This window comes from Oncorhynchus mykiss, chromosome 9, assembly GCF_057628025.1.
Source record: "Oncorhynchus mykiss isolate SJ-2025 chromosome 9, ASM5762802v1, whole genome shotgun sequence".
NCBI classification, from domain to species: Eukaryota; Metazoa; Chordata; class Actinopteri; order Salmoniformes; family Salmonidae; genus Oncorhynchus; species Oncorhynchus mykiss.
Genome location: NC_143030.1, coordinates 39,449,930 through 39,471,849, shown reverse-complemented (window position 1 = coordinate 39,471,849; position 21,920 = coordinate 39,449,930). Strand labels below are relative to the sequence as shown.

Below are 21,920 nucleotides of genomic sequence, written 5' to 3'. Positions count from 1 at the left end.
GTCTCCGTATAAATGCACCTGCACTGTGATAGTCTCAGAGGTCCGTTAAAAGCGCAGAGAGCATCATGAAGAACAAGGAACACACCAGGCAGGTCCGAGATACTGTTGTGAAGAAGTTTAAAGCCGGATTTGGATACAAAAAGATTTCCCAAGCTTTAAACATCCCAAGGAGCACTGTGCAAGCGATAATATTGAAATGGAAGGAGTATCAGACCACTGCAAATCTACCAAGACCTGGCCGTCCCTCTAAACTTTCAGCTCATACAAGGAGAAGACTGATCAGAGATGCAGCCAAGAGGCCCATGATCACTCTGGATGAACTGCAGAGATCTACAGCTGAGGTGGGAGACTCTGTCCATAGGACAACAATCAGTCATATATTGCACAAATCTGGCCTTTATGGAAGAGTGGCAAGAAGAAAGCCATTTCTTAAAGATATCCATAAAAAGTGTTGTTTAAAGTTTGCCACAAGCCACCTGGGAGACACACCAAACATGTGGAAGAAGGTGCTCTGGTCAGATGAAACCAAAATTGAACTTTTTGGCAACAATGCAAAACGTTATGTTTGGCGTAAAAGCAACACAGCTGAACACACCATCCCCACTGTCAAACATGGTGGTGGCAGCATCATGGTTTGGGCCTGCTTTTCTTCAGCAGGGACAGGGAAGATGGTTAAAATTGATGGGAAGATGGATGGAGCCAAATACAGGACCATTCTGGAAGAAAACCTGATGAAGTCTGCAAAAGACCTGAGACTGGGACAGAGATTTGTTTTCCAACAAGACAATGATCCAAAACATAAAGCAAAATCTACAATGGAATGGTTCAAAAATAAACATATCCAGGTGTTAGAATGGCCAAGTCAAAGTCCAGACCTGAATCCAATCGAGAATCTGTGGAAAGAACTGAAAACTGCTGTTCACAAATGCTCTCCATCCAACCTGTGCAAAACTGATAGAGACATACCCCAAGCGACTTACAGCTGTAATCGCAGCAAAAGGTGGCGCTACAAAGTATTAACTTAAGGGGGCTGAATAATTTTGCACGCCCAATTTTTCAGTTTTTGATTTGTTAAAAAAGTTTGAAATATCCAATAAATGTCGTTCCACTTCATGATTGTGTCCCACTTGTTGTTGATTCTTCACAAAAAAATACAGTTTTATATCTTTATGTTTGAAGCCTGAAATGTGGCAAAAGGTCGCAAAGTTCAAGGGGGCCGAATACTTTCGCAAGGCACTGTATAATGCTGCAAAATGTTTTGGTACCCTTCCCCAGATCTGTGCTCGACACAGCTAAGGAGCAAAATCCTTGAGGAAAACCTGGTTTGGTCTGCTTTCTGCTAGGCACTGGGAGATGGATTCGCCTTTCAGCTGGACAATAACCTCAATCACAGGCCAAATCTAAGAATTATTGCTTAAGAATTATATTGCGTAATGTAACTGTATTGATTTTTACCCTCATCACTAGTTTTAATCATATAATAAATCATAAATCAAGTTGTTTTCAGTAGAAACACTATAACTAATTGGTAGGTCTACCTCTATTTGAGTTGGTTGGCAGGGGTCTTCAACATTATTGTCTTGATGCATTTCTAATAGCTTTTAAAGCTCCCATGCAGTGTTTGTAATTGTATTTTTAAACCATCACTGCATGTCTACTAAATCACTGTGTGTGTTTATTTAATAAAAAAACTCACATTTAAAAAAAAATAATGTATTTCCCTGAGCCTACTTTGGCCCTTGAAATGCTCAGTCTGATCGTGTGGGCGTTAGGAAACAAATTTGAATATATTTACATACACATCCCTGATTGGCTGATATGATTGTCTAGAGCCCACCCTCCTACCCAGATGAATTAAGTCAGATCACATTGTGACGTCATGATGTGGGCCAGAAGTTTTATCACACCTGAACAGGCTGAAATTCCAGGCATTTTCTTCAAAAAGCTCTTACATTAACATAATGCGCACAATTTCAGGGTGTTATTTCAACTTCAGAGTGTGAAAATATCATTTTAATACTTTTCTGCTGGATGTTTTCTAAGTCCCCTTTTCCATCTGTTGGACCATAAATCATAGTCTTTGCTTTTTCCACATTTTTAGGATGGAAAATTGTTGAAATATGTATATATATACATATATATATTAATTTCTCAAAAATATAAAACTCTTAGCTTTAATTTTTACATCAAATTTGATGTGCTCCTATGAACTTCACATGTTAGTGCTCATGCAGCATTTTACATTGAAATGCCCTGCTGTAACCTAATTTAAACAAAAAAAAAACTATGTGACACACTACTTTTTATTGCAGTGTCATTTCACACGACAGTTTTGGTTATAATGCCTTCATATAACTTAAACTGTGGCCCTAGAAACTCAGGCATATGACAGTGATTCACTGTGTTGTTCTGTCATCTCACACTGAACAGTGGATATGAGGACTTTGACTTGCCTATATGGCTCTTATCTACTGTCTGTCAGTCATAGTCAACTCCCAGTTGAGAGGCTTTCATCATTGTTGTCTTGTGCCTTGTCTCACTATTTCACTCACCAACAGCAAGCACTTGACAATAGTAGCCTAACACAATGCTTTACATAGCAAAAACAGGCTTTATGACTGTTTGTGTCAAGTTGCTATATAGCTTATGCAGGATCGAAATACTCAACTTGTTATTAATAATGTTACCTGTTACTAAGGACAGTCAATTGGTCCTGACTCCTAGCAAATAATGGCGGGATAATTACATTTTCAGCTTGCAGGAATTGTGTACAAATCTTGGCACGACAGTGGGCATCAGGATCCCGTCACAGTATCTCAGTGCATTCAAATTGCCATTGATAAAATGCAATTGTGTTCGTTGCCTGCCCGTACCATAATCCCACCGCCACCATGGGGCACTCTGTTCACAACGTTGCATTCAGCAAATGCAGGCTCCCTCTAAATGTCAGAAATCTGTGGCATTGTGTTGTGTGACAAAATGGCACATTTTAGAGAGGCCTGTTATTGTCCCCAGCATAAGGTGCACCTCTGTAATTATCATGCTGTTTTTTCAGTTTCTTGAAGTGCCACACCTGTCAGGTGTAGGGTTATCTTAGCAAATAAGAAATACTCACTAACAGGGATGTAAACAGAACCGTGCACAACATTTGAGAGAAATAAGAATTTTGTGCATATGGACATTTTTGGGATCTTTTATTTCAGCTCATGAAACATGGGACCAACGCGTTTAGATTTTTGTTCAGTGTAGTATTGGTTGCACCTCCGTCACATTGTCATTGTTATCAACGTTCTACAGACGCCACAGCCACATTGATGTTCAAAGTAGAGCAGGTTGCTAATAACTGAATGGGAGCTAATGACGGTTTCGCGCAGTGATATAGTCGAGTCACTAAACTTTGAGTCCTAATCAAGTCCCAAGACCCCTGAGCTCAAGTCCAAGTCTGAGTCGCCGATGGTCAGGTCACAAGTCTAGTCACACGTCCCTATGGCTGAAATCCAAGTCCCCGTGCTCGAGTCCTGGTCCAAGTGCTCAAGTCTGAGTCACTGGGTCCACATTAACTCAAACTGAAGTTATTTACCCAGTCATTGGATAGTGGCAAGAGGGATTTAGTCTTTAAATTGTTTGCAATCCATTTCCCTTTCTTTCTGTGCCATCAAATGTTTGCATATAGGCTACTGGTAATGTTATCAGGGCCACGTTCAGTTGTAAAAAGTTTTTGAACATTGCGGATAGAAAGTAGATGAATAAAGCCAATGTTATTCCTTATTCAACATGTCAGAGGCGAGTTTGTTCTACATAGCACTTTTCTGAACGTTCCAAAACATGGTGTCCTGCTGAACTCACCCCAGGTTGTTAGGTATAGCTAGCTAATGAGGTAACATGAAGAAGGTGTAGCCTAAACAAATGGTTACCGGTACGGTCCGCCAGTATCCTATTTTTAGAACACCTGGTACATGCTTTATGAATGTAAAATGTGGCCCGGCAATGCACAATAGAAAGAAGAAAATGTTGTGCCGGTATTATGGGTCATATCTTTTGAACAGTGATGGCTAGAATCAAGCTGTTTTCTCTGAGGATAAAAGAGGGAAACTTGGGTAGTACGTTGGCTACAGAACCTGGCTATGAATGCCAAAGGGAATGTACAAGACTACATATTCAAAAACCTTTCTTTACTCAAGGGAGAGAAAAACATCTAAACTGTTGTTTTACTATTAAAGTTAATGCTGCTATTGTTTTTAATTTTATAAAGAAGCTTGTGTTTCTTAACCAGGCAAAGGGTATCTAACTAGAAGGCTGGTGGTGAGTAGTTAGCTACGGAGTAGCAGGAGTGTTGCCTTGGTGATATGTGTAAGCGAGCCAGAGTGAAGCCAGAGTGAAGCCTGCCTGTCTGCCCACACTCATCGCTGCACCTCTGCAGCTCACCAGCTGATGTAGGCTAGGCTGTGTGTACCGGTTGGGTCCTTCCCACTGCTGAACAGAACTGTGCTGTGCATCTGTGCTGCTAATATTAATTGTGCTTTTCACTGAAAAGCTCTCATTCGCTCAAAAAACTCTTGTCCATTCTAATTAATTGTCAGATTAAGGTTACAGGGGTAATTTTGCCTCATTTTGGTCTGGGTCTATTTAGTCAATTGCCACTGAAAAATAGGTTTGCCAAATATTTGTGTCACTATTTTTGTTGCCGAAATTAACTCTGGGTTGACGGTGACCTATACTCCTGGTGGGTGATTCCTCTTTCATCAGCCATGTGTCCCTCCTCTCTCTCCCAGGATGCAAAGCGTTGTGTTTGGGGCAAATCCAACACAACACATCACTGAGTACCACTCTTCATGCTTTCAAGCATGGTGGTGGCTGCGTGCTATTTGTTATGCTTGTCATCTGCAAGGGAGTTTATTTTGTTGATAAAAAAAAAACAGAATAGATCTAAGCACAGGCAAAATCCTAAAATAAAATCTGGTTCAGTCTGATTTCCAACAGGCACTAGGAGACAAATTCACCTTTCAGCAAGAACAATAACCTAAAAACAAGGCCAAATATAGACTGAAGCTGCTTACCAAGATGACAGTGAATGTTCCTGAGTGACCTAATTACAGTTTTGACTGAAATCGGCTTGAAAATCTAGGGCAAAACTTGAAAATGACTGTCTAGCAATGATCAACAACCAACTTGACAGAGCTTGAAGCATTTTAAAAAGAATAATGTGCAAATATTGTACAATCCAGGGGCCTCATTTATCAATAACCACCCTTAATCCCACTGCTGGCTTGCTTCTGAAGCTAAACAGGGTTAGTCCTGGAGTGGAGACCAGATGCTGCTGGAAGAGGTGATGGAGGGCCAGTAGGAAGCACCCTTTCCTGTAGGAGACATTGGAGACATTGCCCTGGGTAGGGTGCCATCTTTTGGATGGGATGTTAAATGGGTGTCCTGACTCTCTGTGGTCACTAAAGATCCCATGGCACTTATCGTAAGAGGAGGGGTATTAACCCTGGTGTCCTGGCTAAATTCCCAATCTGGCCTTCATACCATCATGGTCACCTAATCATCCCCAGCTTACAATTGGCTCATTAATCCCCCCTCCTTCCCCCTGTAACTATTCCCCAGGTCGTTGCTGTAAATGAGAATGTGTTCTCAGTCAACTTACCTGGTAAAATAAGGGTTATAAAAATAATGCGTAGGCACAAACTACGTAAAATGTACATTTGCTTGAGAGTGTGCATACATTTATGCCCAGTCGTACACACATGTGCCAAGGCGTGGAATGAAGGAACTTCTTGTTAGAATGGAAAAAAATATGTGTAAAATTGTGATAGTAGGCCTAATAATTAAATAATTGTTCACATTTTTTTAAATTGTATTTCCATTGTTAATTCATACAACATATCTTAACCGGCTATATATAATTTGACCACATCGGTGCAATTGTTACGATAATAATCCAGATAAGGTACAGAAATGTGATAAATGAGAGGCACATGTGACACCTATTTTATAGTAAAAGAAATCATTATGTAAAAAAAAAAGAATAAAATATAACAGAAAGTTCACAGTGATGCGCATCTCGCATCTGGAAAAGTGATTCTCAAAGAGAATAATTTGAAATGGGGCTCAATTTGGTGATTTGAAAGACAACTTTTTCAGTCTTCTTTTCCCAATACAGACGTTGGATTTAGTTTATTCTGTCGATTCTTTCGAATTTTCTAAATGGATTAACAGCTCCACATTGAACACTGCTTGGTGATGAATTACAGCCACAACATCTGTTTGCTGAGTAGGAATATGCTTTATGATTGATGAAAATACGCTCTTTGTCTTCATCAAACTAAAGTTTTTGCATATTTCAAGTGGAACCTGTTCACGTTAATGGGGGTTGTAGCCTAGGCTAACCAATTCTAAATGGCACTAGCCATTCGTAAATTAGCCTAAGCAGAAAAGAGATGGGAGACAATTACTCCAAAACTGCAGCTGGTTGTTGGAACACATATTTCCTACTTCAATCAACCGGTCTATTTTTTATTTGTGATAAAACTGTTGTCATTTGGTAAGGAATATACAGTAGCTTGTGTATCCCACCAGTTAGATACGGTTTTATAGGCATTTATTTCTGTAGTCCTAATGGGAGTTTTTGTGTGTGCACTTAGTGGCCGGAATGCAATTGAGTGAATGAGACACAGAGGGGAAAGGGAGTTAAGAGAGAAGAACTGTGTGATGCTTGGCTTGGCTGGAGCATCAGGATGTATGATAAACAGACAAGCAGCAGTGTAAATGAAGATTGTATGTGTGTGCCTGTGTGTAGAGTCAGTATAAATGTGTGTGTGTGTGTATGTTATGTGTGTGTTGGCGTGTCAGTGTGCGTGAATGAGTAAAGTCCTGTGAGTGAGCATAGAGAGTTCAAAAATAGAAATAATAGTGTCAACTCAGTCCGTGTAGCCATTTTGTTAGCTATTTACTGGTCTTATGGCTAGAGGATAGAAGCTGTTCAGGAGCCTGTTGGTGTCAGATCTGATGCACCGGTACCACTTGCCATGTGAAAGCAGAGAGAACAGTCAATGGTTTGGGTGGCTGGAGTCTTTAACGATTTTCCAGACCTGATGTAGAGGACCTGAATGGCAGGGTAGTTGGCCCTATTTTGACCTAAGACTTACAAACTCACAGACTTTTGCTAATATATTCAGTCTAGCCTAAAAGCTTGTCCATTTCATGTAATATCCATATCCATTCTTATTTGCTTTATTTCTCCAACATGCCAGTATTTAGACGTCCGCTTTCTAGGGTATACAATCCCCCAAGGGGTACTATAGACACACCCCTCCAAACTTTAATTTATATTTTGTTTGTCCGTTCTGTGAGACATTAACGTTGGGATTTTGCATGCAAGTATAAGGCCCATAATGCTGGAATTGCCCTTACACACAGATCTTCCACAGCAGAGAAATGTAACAGCAGAGAAATGCCAGTAGTGAAGAGAAGAGTACGCTACTATCCTCTTCTCACCTCGTCCTCATCAAACTATCCAAAGCCCCTAAATCAAAGGACAAGTTCAGTGTGAATTGACTAATAATACCATTGTCTGACTGTCCCATCTGTATTCCTTGTAGAGCAGCAGTGTTGTCCTCAGTGGGGTTGTGTCTGGGAGATGGATGGAGAAGTCTGTGTTGTCTCCTGTACTGCAGAAACAGGTGTTAACCCACAGGGAGTCTGCCTCAGTCGGCCTTGCCCTGTCTGTCTGCTCACATACGCACGCACGCACGTACACACACACACACACACACACGCTTTCTCTCACTCTCTCTCTTTCTCTCACAGAGAGATGAGAAATGTGCCACCTCCATAACAGCCCACTGGAGAGATCCTACTCTCACTTGATTCATGGAGGTAATGACTGACTGTCTCTACGGTTCTCTCCATTCCTGTGGACAGACCACACATATTTCCCCGCATTATGCATTCGTTTAGAGTAATAGCTGCTTTAATGGTTGCATCATTTGCCCAACCAAACCCCACTGTATGTACTCATCATGAATGCCTATACTCTGGCCTGCACAGAAGTGGTTAAAAACCTAGAAATGACTCCAGCTGCTGTGGAATGCCGCTCACAGGGATACATTTCAATAAGCTCATGACAAGATACGGTGCTATCTGTCCTCATTTCATCCACAAAACAGAATGATCTACATCCTTAGAGATGTTGCAATATGCACGTCCCAACTACTGTACTTTATGTTGCCTACATCCCTGTTATATACACATCACGTTACAGTACACTTTCACACTCTGCATACCCCTCTGTATCAGAGCAGACCCAACTCCCTGCATTCTGTACAGCCTGGAGTCATCTTCAACAGACTGCTGAGAGTTGCCGGATTGGGGGCCTTAGTCAACCAGTATTGGGATGTGATGCGTCAGTCCACTCAAAGTAACGCTTTTACTTAAAGGTCATGAACAGTCACAATCATGTAGCTCATGATATTGGATAATATTTTAAGGAAACCAGATCAAAGTATGATGACCAAGTATGATCAATTACTGCTGCTTCTACATTGATAAAGTTTGATTGTAAAGTTACTGGTCCCCTTCCCCATGTTAAACACTTGGATCCATTATTACGTGGCCAAGGTGGCATCGCCTTAACTATCATTTTAATACACTAATGGTAATATGATAGTCTTTTAGCTATTTTAAATAAATACCACTGTGTAACCAACATCTGAGAAGGCGTGTTTGCAGAGGGCTGTGGTTTATAAAGCTAGATAGCTATTCTACTGGTGGCAAAATTTGACTGCAGGGTGTCAGCAAATATAATTAAAAGTTTACCCTATTCATCTATGGCAAAGATACTTATGTTTCCGCTTTCATCTTTGTCTGGTGTTAGCTAGTTACTGGCTAGCTAGGTCTTCATGTGTCTGGTGTTAGCTAGTTACTGGCTAGCTAGGTCTTCATGTGTCTGGTGTTAGCAGTTACTGGCTAGCTAGGTCTTCATGTGTCTGGTGTTAGCTAGATACTGCAAGCTAGGTCTTCATGTGACTGGTGTTAGCTAGTTACTGGCTATCTAGGTCTTCATGTGTCTGGTGTTAGCTAGATACTGGCTAGGTAGGTCTTCATGTGTCTGGTGTTAGCTAGTTACTGGCTAGCTAGGTCTTCATGTGTCTGGTGTTAGCTAGATACTGGCTAGGTAGGTCATCATGTGTCTGGTGTTAGCTAGTTACTGGCTAGCTAGGTCTTCATGTGTCTGGTGTTAGCTAGTTACTGGCTAGCTAGATCTTCATGTGTCTGGTGTTAGCTAGTAACTGGATAGCTAGGTCTTCATGTGTCTGGTGTTAGCTATTTACTGGCTAGCCTGGTCTTCAGCCAGCAAGGAACAAAAGAGGGGGAAGGGTCGTTCAAAACTAAGACGCAGTTGTCAAGTCAACACATCAGTCAGCGGTGCTGTGAACCACATCATAAGACATGCCAAATGGGAGATGTATAATAAAAATGTATTTAATTGATGCAATTTCAATATTGTTTGAGCTGCTTTGTGTATCACCAAATTTGCTTGGGACGATTTCATTCCAAAAATGCTCACTGCATCCAAGTTGCTTGACATTTCAAAGAGCTGTCAGTCAAGGCAAACTCATGAATATAAGATCCCTGCCCACTCAGCCTGTCTTTTCAAACTTCCTGGTAGTTAGCCATGAGAGACAAAATACTTTTCAGAATGACTGTACCTTTACGATTGGGTTTTTACAGTGAATGAGGAGCATCTTGAAAGTGACCCCCAAAATAAGATCATTCTTGGAAGTTATGTTGTTCTTAGTGTAATGAACTGTGTGTGTTGCCAGTGGAAGAAATGATAAGACACTAGATTAGATTCTGAGCGACAAACACAAATGTTGCGTTCCGCTAGCACAAGTGCCCTTTAGTTTGAAGCCATGCGATTGGCTACTGTATTTCTCCATCTTTCTGTTGGTTGATTGTTTCATTAGTGCACAATGTATTCTGATCTGTCTGTTAGTTTTCTCAAACCGGTGAACCATCATAATTCTTTCATCTTTGGTATAAGGATGAATGCTTTACTGTGTTGGGAAATGGGGACGTTGGTAGATGCTGGCAAGAACACAGCTTTGTGTCAGACAGTATTAAACTGCTGAAAGTGAGCAGTAATACCATGCCATATGTGATTATTGTTTCTCAACATCCTAATCAGTACTAATTAAGCCTAATCAAACAAAACCGTTGCTTCAATGTATACCTCAATTATTTTATATACATACTTAACATACATTATATGGAGAAGCTTGAAATATCAAAACATTGTATACAATAATATACCAATTTGGTCTGTAATAAATCACATCTACAGTGCATTCAGAAAGTATTCAGACCCCTTGACTTTTTCCACATTTTGTTACGTTACAGCCTTATTCTAAAATTGATTAAATAAAGCATTTTATTTATCAATATACACACACAATACCCCAAAATTAAAACAGAAGTATTCAGACCCTTTGCTTTGGGAGGGCGGTGACCAAGAACCCGATGGTCACTCTGACAGAGCTCCAGAGTTCCTCTGTGGAGATGGGAGAACCTTCCAGAAGGACAACCCTCTCTGCAGCACTCCACCAATCAGGCCTTTATTGTATTGGCCAGACGGAAGCCACTCCTCAGTAAAAGGCCCATGACAGCCCGCTTGGAGTTTGCCAAAAGGCACCTAAAGACTTTCACACCATGAGAAACAAGATTATCTGGTCTAATGAAACCAAGATTGAACAATTTGGCTGAATGCCAAGCGTCACTTCTGCAGGAAACCTGGCCCCATCTCTACGGTGAATCATGGTGGTGGCAGCATCATGCTTTGGGGATGTTTTTCAGCGGCAGGGTCTGGGAAACTAGTCAGAATCGAGACAAAGATGAATGGAGCAAAGAACAGAGAGGTCCTTGATGAAAACCTGTTCCAGAGGGGCCTGAATAGTTTCCGTATTTTCAGCTGACGTGTAAAAAGGTGACATTTTAGAATCCATATGCATGTAATGACACATTGCAACAGCTGTACTGGCTGAATGCTGATAAGATACAATTAAAATGTCTTATTTACATAATGGATGAGTGGATTATGCACAGCAGGTTGGGGTCTTCTGAGACCTTATGGCCTGACTATCACTTTCTCCTCCAGGTTCTCTAAAGATTAACCTAAGCGTGTCTGTATTTGACTGTGCTTGTGGAACTATAACGGCAGAATTCTGTTGTTATTGTCTGATTGACTGCCTGTATGTTTCTCCCTAAGATTCTGTGGTGATTTAAAATAAAGTGCATGGCCAACATCAAACAAGTTATGGCATCATATAAACTCCAATGACCGTTATCGTTGTCTTTACAGACAATCCAGAGGGATACTGTAGAGTGTGTTAACTGATCTATCATCTTCCCAGCCCTCTGAACTTTCAGTGTGCGTCAGTGAGATCTCCTGACAGCTAAATCCATTATTTTGTTTTCTAGATGGTTCTCTCTTTCCGTCTGTTGATATCTCAAGGAATTTTTGAGTGCCTGATCCCGCATTACTGACCAGGAAGAATGGCTGCTTGCCAAGGTTAGATAGGGAAGCTCATCTGAGGGCGAGTCAGATAAATTATTCAGGCCTTGTTGTTATTCAGTGTTTTTGTTATATACTGTAAGGTGATAGAAGGTTTCATTGTATTTTGACAGGGGCCATGCATTCCTAAGATGATGTACTCTAGCCAATTCTTCTTCTTCTCCCACTTCTCTCATATCCACAGTGAGGAATATAATATAATAATTTTACTGTCCAAGGAGATAACGAGGCCATTTAAGGGTACTGGGACAGTAATAGCAGAGAGCCAAGCTGTATGAGAGTATATCTGTTCAACCTGATAGGTGAGGGGCCTGCATTGATAGACAGGTGGGCCTCTGCCCCAGGGCCTGCTTTTAGACTGGAGCCACAGGGTCTAGAGTCTCATTAATGCTCTGGTCATATACTGTTCTGCTGCGGAGGAGGACATCTTCTCCATGCACAATAACACTGTTGTTTTGGCTCTCTTGTTTTGCTCTATGGTAGCTGTTTACATAGGGAGACATTCAAGAGTAACTAAAAATCTGTCTCCAGTCCCCACCAGCCCACTGGAAAAACTTGTTCACATTTCAATGCGCAATGTGCATGATTTGAGTCAGGTGCTCTGCACACAGTACACTCAAACAAGCACACTCGTATAAAAGTATTGAACTCACTGAGACACTTGACTACTGTAAACACATGCTCACACTCACACACTCTCAGGGACCTGTATCGTGGAGATAAATGTACATTTAAGCTGTGCCGATCATGAATTCACACATCTGGAAAGTAATATCTATATCATTATAGACTTTGCTGTATAGAGTTGAACCATAGTTCAGCGTTAGGTCTGTTGCTTTAGTTTTGTTGTGGTTTTCAACAGTGCAAATAAACCTATTGTAGATGCTGATAGTATATGAAAATGGTTTTCATTTCGCCTCGCTGTCATCAAGGTTGGTGTGGCAGGAACACATGTTCGTTTGGAGTGGCCTCTGTATTTAAAGGAATACTCATGGGCGTAATTAACCTTTTTATGGCTGAATGTTTAGTGTTAAAAATAGGTTTAAAAAATCCTCTGCAGCTATCAGAATTGAAAGGCCTATGTGTTATTAACAACTTGGTCTTCACTATGTCTGTGTCCTGTCTGTGATATCTGTGTCCTGTCTGTCTGTGATCTCTAAAGGATGACTCCCTCTCTTCCTCTCTCTATCCTCCAGCTCTCTCTGTCCATCATAAGAGATGCAAGTTACTCATAAGCCATGTGAGTGATCAGCTGACCTGTAAGCAGTAAGCACTATAATAACCTTTACACTTGGCTGGATATTGACATGTTTATTCTCTACTTACTTGTTATGTGTCTCGCAACAATCCCCCAAATCCACAATCTAATAGAAAATCATTGTTTTCAGTGCAAAGTATGTTGCACACTTTCTTGACGAAACTCTTTGAAATATCCACAGATAGATATTATACACTAGTTTGAATTATGCATCAGTATGTAGCGACGTTGTGTATGCTGATTAAAAGCTCTGCTGTTATAGTACATGAGTTCTCTGGTGAGTGTTGTTGGGTGGAGTTCCTGTCTTAGGGTGTATCCCTGCTGGCTGACATCCATCTACTGACTCACTGCAGTGATCTAATGCTCTGGTAGCCTTACCAGAACAGCTCAGTCTGGGATAAACAGCCTCTGCACCATTGTCTGATCAAATATATTGATCTCCTATATATCTGTGGCTGGAAGGGGCTGGTCTGAGTAACCTCATTAGCAGTCAGCAGTACATGCTGGGATTGACTCTATCACTGCCCTCATATTGAAGCGCTTACTTAGGTATTTACTCAATACCAGGCCATGCTCTGTAAGATCTGGATTTTCCAATATTGTGTATTTGTGTGATAGAGATATGATGTAAGGAGCTATAATAAAAAAGTTTGGTTGTACTTTATAAGAATCACCGTGTCACTCCAGCCTAACGCTCCCGAAAATGGGCACCTCAACTTGTTAAAAGCCCAGCTCCTAACGCAGAATTAATCCAAACACAGATTGCAAATGTTTGCTAATGTTGGTTCATGTTGCTAGCATGCACACGTATAATCTTATCACTAATCATGTCCCATAGTTATTATCCAAAAGATCAAATGCGAGTAGAAATGTTAACATCGTTAATTTAGAAGGAGAAGACTGATCAGAGATGCAGCCAAGAGGTCCATGATCACTCTGGATGAACTGCAGAGATCTACAGCTGAGGTGGGAGACTCTGTCCATAGGACAACAATCAGTCGTATATTGCACAAATCTGGCCTTTATGGAAGAGTGGCAAGAAGAAAGCCATTTCTTAAAGATATCCATAAAAAGTGTTGTTTAAAGTTTGCCACAAGCCACCTGGGAGACACACCAAACATGTGGAAGAAGGTGCTCTGGTCAGATGAAACCAAAATTGAACTTTTTGGCAACAATGCAAAACGTTATGTTTGGCGTAAAAGCAACACAGCTGAACACACCATCCCCACTGTCAAACATGGTGGTGGCAGCATCATGGTTTGGGCCTGCTTTTCTTCAGCAGGGACAGGGAAGATGGTTAAAATTGATGGGAAGATGGATGGAGCCAAATACAGGACCATTCTGGAAGAAAACCTGATGAAGTCTGCAAAAGACCTGAGACTGGGACAGAGATTTGTTTTCCAACAAGACAATGATCCAAAACATAAAGCAAAATCTACAATGGAATGGTTCAAAAATAAACATATCCAGGTGTTAGAATGGCCAAGTCAAAGTCCAGACCTGAATCCAATCGAGAATCTGTGGAAAGAACTGAAAACTGCTGTTCACAAATGCTCTCCATCCAACCTGTGCAAAACTGATAGAGACATACCCCAAGCGACTTACAGCTGTAATCGCAGCAAAAGGTGGCGCTACAAAGTATTAACTTAAGGGGGCTGAATAATTTTGCACGCCCAATTTTTCAGTTTTTGATTTGTTAAAAAAGTTTGAAATATCCAATAAATGTCGTTCCACTTCATGATTGTGTCCCACTTGTTGTTGATTCTTCACAAAAAAATACAGTTTTATATCTTTATGTTTGAAGCCTGAAATGTGGCAAAAGGTCGCAAAGTTCAAGGCGGCCGAATACTTTCGCAAGGCACTGTATTTCAAGATATCAAGACATAATATCACATAAACGGCTAATGAATACAGATAGGCCTATTAGGAAAACAACCCACGACATAGAACATTGTAATAACTGAGAGCTGGATCACTATGTGGACGTGACCAGAGCGCACTCTAAATCAGTCCACAAAAAACCTGCTGTAATAGGCCTACAGGCTGGCGATTCAATGTTACTTAGCTCCTAACCCAACCATGTTTGAATTTGTAGTGTTTTTATTTATTGGGGATCCCCATTAGCTGCTGCCAAGGCAGCTACTCTTCCTGGGGTCCAAACACAATAAGGCACTTCCATTACACATAAAACAGAATATAAAACAGTACATCATATAACATTATTACAGCACTACATATCTACAATACAACATGTATAATACCACCATACAACAATATTAAAATGTACGTGTGTGTGTGCTAGCACTTGTATGCCTGTGTGTCTGTACATTTGTGTGTTCTCTTCACAGTCCCCGCTGTTCCATAAGGTGTATTTTTACCTGATTTTTAAATCTGATTCTACTGCTTGCATCAGTTACCTGATGTGAAGTAGAGTTCCATGTAGTAATGGCTCTATGTAGTACTGTGTGCCTCCCGCAGTCTGTTCTGGACTTGGGGACTGTGAAGAGACCTCTGGTGGCATATCTTGTGGGGTATGACTGGGTTTTCGAGCTGTGTGCTAGTAGTTTAAACAGACAGTTTGGTACATTCAGCTTGTCAAAACACTTCTTACAAAAACAAGTAGTGATGAAGTCAATCTCACTTCCACTTTGAGCCATGAGAGACTGACACGCATGTCATTAATATTAGCTCTCCGTGTACTTTTAAGGGCCAGCCATGCTGCCCTGTTCTGAGCCAACTGTAATTTTGTAAGTCCCTCTTTGTGGCACCTGACCACACTACCGAACAGTGGTCCAGGTGCAACAAAACTTGGGCCTGTAGGACCTGCCTTGTTGATAGTGTTGTTAAGAAGGCAGAGCAGTGCTTTATTATGGACACACTTCTCCATATTTTAGCTACTGTTGATGTGTGATAATGGTGCCAGAGGGGCTAGCTGCCATTTTACGGGCTCCCAACCAGCTGTACTTTTAGTTTATTTAGTAAATATTTCTAACTCTATTTCTTGAACTTCATGGTTGGTTAAGGGCTTGTAGTAAGCATTTCACGGTAAGGTCTACACCTGTTTTATTTGGCACGTGACAAATTAAATGTTATTAGATTTGATCAATATACTTTAACCATGACAGTTTACAATCCAGGGTTACTCCAAGCAATTTAGTCACCTAAACTTGCTCAATTTCCACATTATTCATTACAATATTTAGTTGCGGTTTAGGGTTGAGTTTGAGTTTATTTTTTATTTTTACAGGGACAGTGCACATTAATCAACGTTTCAGTAAAAGTGCTGGTTTTAGCCAGCCGGCTAATTTTCAACCGCAGTCCCTGGGCAGGTTATTAAAAACAATTACAATATAGACAATAGCAGCATAGAACAAGCAAGACATAGCAACATAGGACAAGCAAGACATAGCATACAGACAGAGCAACATAGGACAAGCATTACGTAGCATACAGACAGAGCAACATAAAACAAAAAGCAGCAAGACAAAATTCATAAAAGCAACAAAGTGTTTCCACACCTCACAAGCTACAGACAACATGGAAAGCGGCAACACACAGCTAGGGACCATGTTCACAAATCTGATTGACCTTTAGCCATGTCTTCAAGCATTTTGTGAAAGTGTGATATGTGGTGCAGTTATGTGTGTCTGATGGCAGTGTATTCCAGACATGGGAAGCTCTCACAGAGAATGCAGATTTACTAAAGGTGCTTTTCCTTAGGGGAACTATACAGTCACCTCTCATGGCAGACCTTGTGGATCTGCTGCCATATGTCTGGGTTTTCTGTTTAACAAAAATATTGAGTGGAGGGGGAGCCAGGCCATTAAGGATCTTGAATACAAGACATGCGTCGGTGTATTGCACAAGATTTTCCCAACTCAAGAGCTCATGCTTTCTAAGAATGTGACAATGATGATGGCTATTGGGCTTCCTATCAAGCACTTTGAGAGCCTGTTTGTAGACAGACTGAATAGGTTTTAATGTTGTACAGCAAGCTTGGGCCCAACTAGTCAAGCAGTATGTTAAGTGGGGGAGTATCATAGATTTGAAGTACAGTTTTGCTACTTCTGTAGTCAAACAATTTCGTATAAATCGGAAATTAGCTAGGTTGAATTTGGTTATTTGAATTACCTTTTTCACATGCTTTTTAAAAGAGAGGTTGGAATCAAGTATGATGCCAAGGTACTTAAAATCGGATACCACCTGGAGCTTCTCCCCTGACACATAGACATCTGGCTCAGTAGCATCTGTTGCCCTCTTTGTGAAGAACATGCAAACAGTTTTTTTCACATTGAGATGCAAACACGAGTCACTGAGCCACTTTGTAACCTGGACCATTACAGTAGTGAGTTCTTGTGCAGCTTGTTGTTTGCTCTTTGCATTCACATATATCACTTTATCATCTGCATACATTTGAACTTCAGACCCAGTACAGACAGAAGGCAGATCATTAATGTACAGGCTGAACAGGAGGGGCCCAAGTATTGACCCTTGGGGCACGCCCACATCATAGCTACGAGTGGGCGACAGCTCATTGCTCACTCTGACACACTGAGTTCTGCCTTCAAAGTATGATTTCATCCATCTCAAGGCATCAGGGGAAAAGTTGAACTTGGACAATTTTGTGATGAGAATCTCATGGTTAACAGTATCAAAAGCCTTCCTTAGGTCCAGAAACACAGCCCCAACAGCACCCCCTTTGTCCATCTTGGACTTCACATTTTCCAGAAGAAAGCAGTTGGCCGTTTCTGTGGAGTGTTTCACTCTGAAGCCAAACTGCATGGAGTGTAATGTGAAGGGGCTGTTGTTGAGGTGGGCAATCAGTTGTTCTGCTACACACTTTTCAACAACCTTTGACACCACAGGTAGTATACTAATGGGCCTGTAGTTACTCACGTCAGCAGGGTCACCTGATTTAAAGATGGCCGTTATTATGGCCGACTTCCATACCCTTGGAAACACACCGAGACCAATAGATGTGTTGGTGACCTTAGTAATGGGGCCAATGAGTGACTCTTTGTAGTTTTTAAGAAAGGTAGAGTCCATCCCAAACACATCTTTGGCTTTAGAGTTCTTTAGTGAGCTAATCACCTTGTTCACCTTTGACTCAGAAACCTCCCTTATGATGAAGACAGGTTGAGTGTCATTCACTAGCACTGAGCCCAAGAAACAAGTGGAGGGGTTCTGTGTCAGTGCCCTGACAGAGTCAATAAAGTAGGAATTGAAGGCTATTGCTATTTCGACTGCATCCTGTGTTAGATTGTTATTCACCATGATTTCTAGTCTTTTTGCAGTGTTACTATGGTCTTTCCCTGTTAACTTTTTTAGATTCTCCCATATCAATTTAGAATTTCCCTTTGCTTCACCAATTATGTTAATAAAAAAGTTTGCCTTGGCCTGTCTGATTTCTTTCATCACCGTATTTCTCAACATGGTAAACCTACGTCTGTCATGCTCTAATTTAGATTTTAGGGCTATTTTTAGAGCATAATCTCGTTCTTTCATCAATTTCCAGATTTCTCCATTTAGCCAAGGAAGAGTGCTCTTTTGGCCAGGTTTGGATTTGATTTTCTTTAGGAAGCCATTTATTGTAGTCTGGATTGTGGATAGAAAAACCTGACTATCAGCTTCCACGTCTGTATAGGACAAGAGATCATTCCAGTTTATTCCCTTAATTGCTTTTTCAAAATAGTTTAATTCACTCTTAGGTATTCTGAGTTGATCCGGCTTTCTAACAGTAGAGAGGTTAAACCTGCTCTTAGACAGCTTTCTGGCTATAAGTGTCAGATTATGATCAGACAGCCCAGTAACCATATTGAATGATTTAGTCACTCTCTCTGGTTTATTACTGAACACCAAATCAATCTGTGTTTTAGAGCAACAAGTCACCCTGGTTGGCCCTTTAACTAGCTGTGTAAGGTCAAAGGTATTAGTGATCCGTTTGAGGGTTTTCCTACAACACTTGTCTTCATAATTTATGTTAAAATCTCCCATTAAGATGACCTCTTTCCCAAAATCACATTCCCTAAGCATGGTATTAAACTGATCAAAAAACACACTTTTGGTGGAAGGTGGCCTATACATTCCAATGAGGGTAAAAGACATTTGGGGAGACAGTGTAACGTTCAGGCCGATACATTCTAGTTCATTATCACATGACCACTCAAATGTTTACATCGGATATGTTCTTTAATGTAAATCATCACACCCCCTCCTCTTCCTTCAATCCTGTCTCTCCTGAAAACATTGTAGCCAGGCACAATCAAAGCAGCATATGGAGAGTGTTTATGGAGCCATGTCTCTGAGAGGCAGAGAAAGTCAAGGTTGGAGTCTGTGAGTAGATGTTGAATTTGATCACTTTTTGGAATGACACTACGAATGTTCAAGTGCCCCCCTAGTAGTCCCTTGGGCTTAGCTCGTGGGTCCCAGATGACTCGAGAGTGATTGACACATTGAAAAAAGTTAAATTTTCTGTGTTTTCTGACGGCTGGGTTTAGGCCGTTTTGATTAGGGGCAGTTCGGTAGCGCAATTAACAATCACTCCCGCCTGCACTGGATGCGGGGAACTAATTAAAATAGCTTGCGTACCAGAAACAGAGTCAGGGATCGCATATAGCGACTCTGGTATGTTTGAAGAGTCAAAATATATCCTGGAGCCGGGTGAGTCGAGAGAAACCATAGGACCATAGCACTCACCCACCTCCACAGCGGCGACGACCAGTGGACGAGGCCATCCACCGCTCTCCACTCCGGTGCGTATCACTGGCTCGGTGATATTGGGCCCAGGATTGAGTTGTACATCCCCGGAGAGCAGGAGGGTAGTGAACAGGTAGTTTAACAGTTTCCGATAAATGTTGGACTTGTGTTTGTTACGCCTAAGCGGTTCAGTAGAATAAGGAGCGAGGTAGACTTGGCCATTATTCAGAACATTATGGTATGCTGTGTACTGTCCGCTCCCGTGGAACGGTGAACCAATGTGTTTGGTGTTGATATTCTCCGGTAGTAGACTGATTGTGTCATCCCAGCAAGGACGCACTGAGATTATCAGTAGAGCAGCTACATAACTGACAATCATGGCAGAGTACTGGAGATAAAACACATAATTGCGCTTTAACTCTTTGCATGAGTTACTTAGCTGGGATCGGCGGTTTAGATAAAATTACAGCATTCGAATGAGAAGCGGCACCTGCCGCACCACCCTGTCTCCCGCCCGCCAGTTTAGTGAATGATTTGTCCCAAATACAATGCTTTAAGTTTTAGAAATATTTAGGACTAACTTATTGTTTACTACCCACTCTGAAACTAACTGCAGCTCTTTGTCGAGTGTTGCAGTCAATTCAGTCGCTGGAGTAGCTGACGTGTATCGTGTTGAGTCATCCGCATACATAGTAAAGATTGAAAAGAGTAAGGGGTCTAAACAGCTGCACTGGGTAATTCCTGATTCTAAGTGGAATATATTTGATTAGCTTCCATTAAAGAACAGCCTCAGTGTTCTGTTAGACTATTAACTCTTTATCCACATTATAGGTGTTAAGCCTTAACGCATACGTTTTTCCAGCAGTTCACTATTACCGATAATGTCAAAATCGGCACTAAAGTCTATCAAAACAGTCCCCAATATTTTCATAATCAAGTCCTCTCATCCAATCATCAGTAATTAGTGTAATTGCTGTGCATGTTGAATGTCCTTCCCTTTAAGCATGCTGAAAGTCTGTCGTCAATTTGTTTACTGTAAAATAACATTGTATCTGGTCAAACACCATTTTTTTTCCAGAAGCTTACTAACCGTCTGGTTGGTAACAGGCTGATTGGTCTGCTATTTGAGCCAGTCAAGGGGGCTTTACTATTTGGTTGAAACGGCACACCATCACTTTCCCAGGGTCCAGAACATGTTTGAACAGGACAGCTTCAGGCAGGTGTGCGCATGTGTGTGTGTATGCTCCTAGCAGCAACATCACCTCCTCTCAGTCATATATCTGTCTGCTGTCATATATCTGTCTGCTGTGGCAGTCAGAATTTATCTAAATCAAAGCAAATCTACAGGAATGGGCCTCCTCTCTGAGCAGGAGATCTGAAATTCTCATTATTGTCTGTCGGGGTGTTTGAAGACTGTTCTGGTTATTATGGCTCTAGTTAGTCACAGTAATGTGGGATTGACGGGCAGTGGAAATTGAGACTGGATAGTGGAGTTTGGCACTGGGAGTATTATTTTGGTACTTGAGTGGCAGTAAGGTTGCATGTTTCTCAGTGGTGATGGACATAGTTTAATGAACTCTTTGGGGCCAATGAGTGGCTGTGGGAAGATGGATGCTTCAGACCCTGTGTGTGTCTGGACCAATCCAGTGGGAAGCTGTATTTTCATCCTGCAGGCCTAATACAACTCCCATACGGACACATGAGTAGCAGATACCACCCCAGATCGGCCTCTGCATGTCTATGAGCCTTCTGGAAGTCGTTGACAACTGGATAGTTGTTGAAACACCAGATGCGCATGTGTGTATTTGAAGGTGCAGATTAAGTAGATACACATGTTATTGTGTAGCTGTATGTGGATTTACACGTATGCGTACTCATTAATACACACATATGATTGATGTACTGTATGTTACCAGCTGTCTGCTGGCAAGAATTAATCTACATATATATATGCCCCTCACTAGCTACTTTAAACAATGCTACTTAATATAATGTTTACATACCCTACATTATTCATCTCATATGTATACGTATATACTGTACTCTATATCATCTACTGCATCTTTATGTAATACATGTATCACTAGCCACTTTAAACTATGCAACTTTGTTTACATACCCTACATTACTCATCTCATATGTACAGTGCCTTGCGAAAGTATTCGGCCCCCTTGAACTTTGCGACCTTTTGCCACATTTCAGGCTTCAAACATAAAGATATAAAACTGTATTTTTTGTGAAGAATCAACAACAAGTGGGACACAATCATGAAGTGGAACGACATTTATTGGATATTTCAAACTTTTTTAACAAATCAAAAACTGAAAAATTGGGCGTGCAAAATTATTCAGCCCCCTTAAGTTAATACTTTGTAGCGCCACCTTTTGCTGCGATTAC

General features: G+C 41.1%; 2 protein-coding genes across 17 annotated transcripts in view; one reads left to right on the top strand and one right to left on the bottom strand.

The window, feature by feature from the left end:
* The window catches only part of LOC110531155 (membrane-associated guanylate kinase, WW and PDZ domain-containing protein 1), a 314,347-nt gene that overhangs the window by 12,475 nt on the left and 279,952 nt on the right, over window positions 1-21,920 (top strand). The gene's annotated exons all lie outside the window — the stretch shown is intronic.
* The window catches only part of LOC110531962 (renin), a 197,052-nt gene that overhangs the window by 53,159 nt on the left and 121,973 nt on the right, over window positions 1-21,920 (bottom strand). The window contains exon 1 of one of the 2 annotated variants that reach the window (XM_036987861.2): window positions 12,896-13,113. The exons of the other annotated variant lie outside the window; for it this stretch is intronic. The gene's annotated coding sequence lies outside the window, so the exon portion shown is untranslated. Of the gene's footprint in view, window positions 1-12,895; window positions 13,114-21,920 lie in introns of those variants that run through there. 2 annotated transcript variants of the gene reach the window in all.